General features: G+C 40.8%; 1 protein-coding gene across 1 annotated transcript in view; it reads left to right on the top strand.

Moving 5' to 3' along the window:
• Window positions 1-729: 729 nt before the first annotated feature.
• The window catches only part of LOC145539006 (uncharacterized), a 207,820-nt gene continuing 200,722 nt past the window's right edge, over window positions 730-7,827 (top strand). The window contains exon 1 of the transcript XR_014077497.1: window positions 730-780. The gene's annotated coding sequence lies outside the window, so the exon portion shown is untranslated. The remainder of the gene's footprint in view (window positions 781-7,827) is intronic.

Here is a 7,827-nt window from a genome sequence, read left to right as displayed (position 1 = left end):
CTCTTTCTTAATTTTTAAATAAGTATCTTAACCTTTAGCCACCTCGTAACGGTCTTCATTTTGAGATAATTTTGTCTGTTTCTTCCATTTCTTTCCTGAATTCAGTCAATACTCATTTCATTTCTTTCTGACTGTTTTTTTTTTTTTTTGGTCCATTTTTGCTTTGAATTTTTAATTTTTGATTCATCCCAAATACTGGTAAGCAAGGCTCACAGGAGACATCAGAGGATGGGGATGGGGGATCCTGGTGGGTAGCTGTGGAAGCCAGGGCCACACAGAGAATATTTGCAAAGGCATTCAGTCAGGTACAAATCTGGCTTACTTGAGGAAAAGCACCAAAGTTACTATGAGTCTTCCCAGGTGGTGCAGTGGTAAAGAACCCACCTGCCAATGCAAGAGACACAAGTTTGATCCCTAGATCAGGAAGAGTTTGGAGTAGGAAATGGCAAACCACTCCAGTATTCTTGCCTAGAAAATCTCATGGATTGGGATTTTCCAAAGAGTTGGACATGACTGTGTAACTGAGCATGCACACACTGAAGCCAGCATGGGTGAAGCAAGGGAATAACAAGATTATGCTTTTTAAATATTAAATGTTTTGTCTTCATAGCAACACTGTGAGCAAGATAGGATTATTAGCTTCATGTTACAGATGAGGAAGTGAGACAAAGAACCGTTAAATTATTCACCCAAAGACACACAGAAAATAGAACCAGGGTTTGAATCTGTGTAATCTGTGGAAAGAGGAGGAGGAGGAGGAGGAATAGGAGGACATCAAAGGTAAGGGGGTGCCCCGCCATGGAAGGTCTTGAAGAGGACTTCTGGGACTCTGGTTTTTACTGTGAGTGAGACGGGACACCATGGGAAGATTTCAGTCAATGAATATTTTGATTTACGCTGTAAAAGGATCTGCCTGGCTGATGGGTATAAAACAGACTGCAAACAATAGTGCCTGCTAAGAAGCTGTTAAAGTAAATATGGGTGAGGTTACCAGATCACCCGATAATCATGAAATCTGATTTTTTATGTAAAATCTATTTTTTTTTAAAAAGTCAACAACTAATTTAGACCTTTCTGTACATTGTGACTGTTGATCTAAGGACATGACTGCTGACCTCTCTGCCCTGTACACACATCTCCGCTCTTGTAGGAGGGGCTCTGTGGCCTGTACCTGCTCCTCTCTACTTGAAAATGGGTGTGCCACAAGTGAATCAGCTTAGTCATCGCTGAAGTGAGGGGGCGACCTAGCAAAGAAGAGGCATAGCAAAACTGTCCCCTGGGGATTTCACTTCCCTTACAGTGTTTATTCTGCTCCCCCACCTCACCTTGCATGAACTGCCTGAGAGAGGCCCCCGGTGCTTTCTCTTCCTCGTGGTCTACCCCTTGCCCTTCCACATGCAATCTCAGAGAGGGAGTGGCTGGGGCAACCCAGACTGGTGTTTGAGATCATCTCAGTTCTTTTTTTCCCACCCTTGGAGACTCAAGATCCTGAGTTACAAACTCCCTGCTCTGCCAGTGCTGCCTTCACATTGATAACTATGTTTTGCCAGCCTAAATGAGGTAGCTGTACAAAGCTTGTGGGGAGAGAAGCATGCAAGGATTTGGGAGGTGATTTGTATTTCTACTATTTTAATTGGAGTTTAGTTGCTTTACAATGTTGTGTTAGTTTCTGCTGTACAGCCTGGTGAATCAACTTACATATACATATATCCGCTCTTTGTCACCACAGAGCATGGAGTTCCCTGTGCTATATAGCAGGTTCTCGTTAGTTATCTATTTTATACATAGTAGTGTACATATGTGAATCCCATCTTCCAGTTCAGCCCTCCCTCCCTTTCCCTTTGGTATCCATATGTTTGTTCTCCATGTCTGTGTCTTTATTTCTGCTTTGTAGATAGGTTCATCTGTACCGTTTTTCTAGATTCCACATATATATATATACTAATATATGATATTTGTTCTTCTCTTTCTGACTTCATTCTGTATGACAGTTTCTAGGTCCATCCATATCTCTGCAAATGGCACGATTTTGTGGGTTTTTTTGTTTGTTTGTTCTGAGTAATATTCTGTTGCATATATGTTCCATATCTTCTTTAGCCATTCCTCTGTTGATGGATATTTAGGTTGTTCCATATCCTGGTTATTGTAAACAGTGCTGCAATGGACATTGGGGTGCATGTATCTTTTGTAATTATGGTTTTCTCTGTGTATATGCCTGGGAGTCGAATTGCTGGGTCATATGGTAGATCTCGGAGAAGGCAATGGCACCCTACTCCAGTACTCTTGCCTGGAAAATCCCATGGACGGAGGAGCCTGGTAGGCTGCAGTCCACGGGGTTGCGAAGAGTCAGACAGGACCAAGCGACTTCACTTTCACTTTTCACTTTCATGCATTGGAGAAGGAAATGGCAACCCACTCCAGTGTTCTTGCCTGGAGAATCCCAGGGACGGGGGAGCCTGATGGGCTGCCGTCTATGGGGTCACAGAGTCAGACACAACTGAAGTGACTTAGGAGCAGCAGCAGCAGCATGGTAGGTCTATTTTTAGTTTTTTAAGGAAGCTCCATATTATTCTCCACAGTAGGAGCCTTTTTATCTCCTCCAAACAGAATCATACAAACTAATGCAGATGAGCCAGTTAGCCACTGGAGTATAACCAGTATTGGTCTGAGAGCTCAGCGGGATTCCTGAGGGGTCTAAGAGCTTTGGCTTTTGCGTCAATACCCAAGGGCTGAGGTTCTATTTAGAAGGAAAGTCCTTGTCTGTTCTCCATGCATTTTTTTTTTTTGATATGGTCACAAAAGCCACACATAGATTCACCTTAGGAAGTCTGCCATGAACTTGAAGACTTTACCTTCTCAGGATCTGATGTGAGATCTCGTTCCTAAGGTAGAAATGATGGGCTTTGATAGGCTTGTGAGGAGGCTGAAAGTCATGGTCTAGATTCTAAGTGGGCTTCCTAGGTGGCAATAGTGGTAAAGAACCCACCTCCCAATGCAGGAGACATAAGAGACACGGTTTAGGTCCCTGGATCGGGAAGATCTCCTGGAGGAGGGCATGGCAACTCACTCCAGTATTCTTGCCTGGAGAATCCCATGGACAGAGGAGTCTGGCGGGCTGTGGTCCATAATATGACACGACTGAAGCAACTTAGCACACAGGAAATTTAAAAATTTCCTGCACAGGTTTTAAGTAGAGAAGGAAATTTTTAAAAAGACCGGGACCAAGTCCTATAGGACAAACATGAAGCGCGACAGGAAACTGGCTGGGGAAGGGGAGGGATATTTAGAGAAGTTTGTGTTGCCTGAGGTGGAAGAATTGAGTAAATGCTGTGCACTGGGGGGTGAGCCCCTTTCCCATGAATTCCCAGATCTTTGTGAAAACTAGAAACAAAATTCTGGCTATTCTTAGTGTGATAGAATTTCTTGTGAGAACTGGTGAAGTGACTTGAGCATCAAGGCTGGCCTGGGGCAGAAACAGTCAACCCGCATGACCCAGGGGAAGAGTCAAGTTCTAGGCTAAGGTATGTGACTCAGGCCAGGTGGACCCTTGCAGGACAGCTGTGCAGACAGATCCGGACTCTTCTTGCATCTCATTCCATCCTTCTCTCTGGCTCCCTGGAAGTCTCTCTCCTAATCCTAATATTTCTATTTCAAGCCAGTAGGCTCAGTTCCCAAATATTTGAGACTATTTTCTGAGAGGTGGTCAAGCGCAAACATAGTGGAGAAGTTCAGTCTGGATTGAGATTCTGGCTTGGCTGGTTTTAGCAGCAAGTCCTTGTTGGAGTCTATCCACGCCTCAGTTTCTCCAACTATAAAACGTTATAATCAGGTTACCAATCTCATAGGGATATTGCGAGTATTAAACAAGCTGACACATGTAAAGTGCTTAAAATTAGGCCTTGTTCATGGTAAGCTTTCACTAAAGTAGACCTGCTTATTATTACTTAATACTGGAAAAAATAAGGGAGTTTAGGCACAATACCAAACGTTTATTTTTTGGATCACTGAAATTTCTTTTAAATTTCAAACTAGTCATAATTCTGTTATTTAAAAATTTTTATTTTGAGGTATAATTGACATATGATAAACTGCACATATATAAAGTAGGCAATCTGATAAATTTTGAATGTCGCTAAGAGTCGGACACGATTGAGTGACTTCACTTTCAGTTTTCCCATTCATGCCCTGGAGAGGGAAATGGCAACCCACTCCAGTATTCTTGCCTGGAGAATCCCAGGGATGGCGGAGCCTGGTGGGCTGCCGTCTATGGGGTTGCACAGAGTCGGACACGACTGAAGCGACTTAGCAGCAGCAGCAGCAGCATATACCTACATGAACCTTTTGGTGTGAACATGGTTTTTGTTTCTTTTATGCAAATACCTAAGAGAAGAAACAGCTAGATCATAAATATATTTTTACTTTTTAAGAAGCTGCTAAACTGCTTTTCAAAGTAGTTTTGTCATTTTTATATTCCCATCAGCAGTTTCTCATCCATGTTATATATTGTCAGTCTTTTTCGTTTTAGTCCTCCTAATTGATGTATAGTGTTAGCTCATTGTGACTTTATTTGCATTTCCTTAATGACTAACAATGCTGAGTGTCTTATCATTTACATACTTGTTATCTATCTTTTTTGATGAAGGGAAATGTCTGCTCAAGTACTTTGCCCATTTTTAAAAATTGGATAATTGGCTTTCATATTATTGATTTTTGAGAATTACTTATATATTCTGGATACAGTGCTTTTTTCAGATATATGCTTTGCAAATATCTCAAGTCTGCAGCTTGACTTTTCATTCTCTTAACAGTGCTTTTTATTTTCTTTTATCTTTAATGAAAAATAATTTTTTTTTCTTCCTTTGGCCATGCCCCATGGCATGTGGGATCTAGTTCCCTGACTAAGTATTAAACTCGTGCCCACTCCTGCAGTGGAAGCTCAGATTCTTAAACACTGTACCACCAGGAAAGTTTCTTAACAGTGCTTTTTAAAGACTAGAAATTTAAAATTTTTCATTAACCCCAATTAATTTCTTTTCTTTATAGATAGTGGTTTTGGTGTTGGACAGAAGAAAATTTTGCCTAACCAAAGTTTTATTTTATGTTTTATACAGTTTTATAGTTTTTATTCTACAGTTAGGTCTGTGATCCATATTGAGTTAATTTTTCATATGTTATGAGACAGCTCAAACTTCTTTCATTTTGCATAAAGATATCCAATTATTACAGCATAGTTTGTTTTTATTTTGTAGCTTGTTAATACAGTTAATTATATTGATTGATTTTTGAATATTAAGTCAACACTACACTCATGGGATAAACACAACTTTCTCATATTATATTATCCCTTTTACATATTTTTGGATCATATAGCTAAAATTTTGTTTAGATTTTTTGTGTTTATATTCATGAGGGATGTTATTCTATAGTTTTTTTTTTTTTTTTTATAGTCTTTGTCTGGTTTTGGTATCAGAGTAATGCTGGTCTCATAGAATGAGTTGAGAACAATTTCCTCCTTTTCTGTTTTTTTTTTTCTTTTTATGCAAGAGTTTGAGAAAGATTGGCTAATTTTTCTTTTAATATTTAGTAGAATTCACCACTGAACTCCTCTGGTCCAGAGTTTTTCTTTGTTAAGAGTTTTAAAATTATTGACTCAATCTCCTGTTATAGATCTTTTCATATTTTCTGTTTCTTCTTGAGTTAGTTTTCATAGTTTTTGACCCACTAGTTATTTAAGAGTATGTTGCTTAATTTTCACATATTTATGAATTCCCCAAATTTCCTGATATTGATTTCTAATTTTATTCCATTGTGGTCAGAGAGTATATTTCATATGATTGCAGTCATTTAAAATACAGCCTCCCAGGCAGGTTTAAGTGAAGGCTGCTGAGATAACCCTCTCGCCTTTGTTAAGCTTTTCTCTTGGCCTGTTTGGAGTTTCTTTAGACACTAAGTTGGATTCTGCAGGCACCATGCAGCCAATGAAACCTTGGCTCACCTTTCCTAACTGGGCTTCTTCCGGACTCAGTTCAGCAATCATTTGGTTGGGATAAAGTTAGTTCAGTTCAGTTCAGTCGCACAGTCATGTCCGACTCTTTGCAACCCCATGGACTGCAGCATGCCAGGCCTCCCTGTCCATCACCAATTCCCGGAGTTTACTCAAACTCATGTCCATTGAGTCGGTGATGCCATCCAACTATCTCATCCTCTGTCATCCCCTTCTCCTCCCACCTTCAATCATTCTCAGCATCAGGGTCTTTTCAAATGAGTCAGTTCTTCACATCAGGTGTCCAAAGTATTGGCTGCTGCTGCTGCTAAGTCATTTCAGTCATGTCCGACTCTGTGCGACCCCATAGATGCCAGCCCACCAGGCTCCCCCATCCCTGGGATTCTCCAGGCAAGAACACTGGAGTGGGTTGCCATTTCCTTCTCCAATGCATGAAAGTGAAAAGTGAAAGTGAAGTCACTCAGTCATGTCTGACTCTTAGTGACCCCATGGACCACAGACTACCAGGCTTCTCCGTCCATGGGATTTTCCAGACAAGAGTACTGGAGTGGGTCGCCAGTGCCTTCTCTGCCAAAGTATTGGAGTTTCAGCTTCAACATCAGTCCTTCCAATGAATATTCAGGACTGATTTCCTTTAGGATGGACTGGTTGGATCCCCTTGCAGTCCAAGGGACTCTCAAGAGTCTTCTCCAACACCACAGTTCAAAAACATCAATTCTTCAGTGCTGAGCTTTATTTATAGTCCAACTCTCACATCCATACATGACCACTGCAAAAACCATAACCTTGACTAGACAGACATTTGTTGGCAAAGTAATGTCTCTGCTTTTTAATAGGCTATCTAGGTTGGTCATTACTTTTCTTCCAAGGAGTAAGCGTCTTTTAATTTCATGGCTGCAGTCACCATCTGCAGTGATTTTGGAGCCCCACAAAATAAAGTCTGTCAGTTTCCACTGTTTCCGCATCTATTTGCCAAGAAGTGATGGGACCAGATGCCATGATCTTAGTTTTCTGAATGCTGAGCTTTAAGCTAACTTTTTCACTCTCCTCTTTCACTTTCATCAAGAGGCTCTTTAGTTCTTCACTTTCTGCCGTAAGGGTGGTGTCATCTGCGTAACTCAGGTTATGGATATTTCTCCCGGCAATCTTGATTCCAGCTCGTGCTTCATCCAGTCCAGCATTTCTCATAATGTACTCTGCATATAAGTTAAATAAGCAGGGTGACAATACACAGCCTTGACAAACTCCTTTCTCAATCTGAAACCAGTCTGTTGTTCCATGTTCAATTCTAACTGTTGCTTCCTGACCTGCATACAGATTTCTCAAAAGGCAGGTCAGGTGGTCTGGTGTTCCCATCTCTTTAAGAATTTTTCACAGTTTGTGGTGATCGACACAGTCAAAAGCTTTGGCATAGTCAATAAAGCAAAAATAGATGTTTTTCTGGAACTCTCTTGCTTTTTCAATAATCCATTGGATGTTGGCAATTTGATCTCTGGTTCCTCTGCCTTTTCTAAATCCAACTTGAACATCTGGAAGTTCACAGTTCACATACTATTGAAGCCTGGCTTGGAGAATTTTGAGCATTACTTTGCTAGTGCATGAGATGAGTGCAGTTGTGCAGTAGTTTGAACATTCTTTGCCATTGCCTTACTTAGGAATTGGAATGAAAACTGACCTTTTCCAGTCCTGTGGCCACTGCTGAGTTTTCCAAATTTGCTGGCATAATGAGTGCAGCACTTTTGCAGCAGCATCTTTTAGGATTTGAAATAGCTCAGCTGGAATTCCATCACCTCCACCAGCTTTGTTCTTAGTGGTGCTTCCTA

Source organism: Giraffa tippelskirchi, chromosome 2 (genome assembly GCF_054371585.1).
Source record: "Giraffa tippelskirchi isolate mGirTip1 chromosome 2, T2T-mGirTip1v1.2.pri, whole genome shotgun sequence".
Taxonomy (NCBI): domain Eukaryota; kingdom Metazoa; phylum Chordata; class Mammalia; order Artiodactyla; family Giraffidae; genus Giraffa; species Giraffa tippelskirchi.
This window is presented reverse-complemented; position numbering and strand designations above follow the sequence as displayed.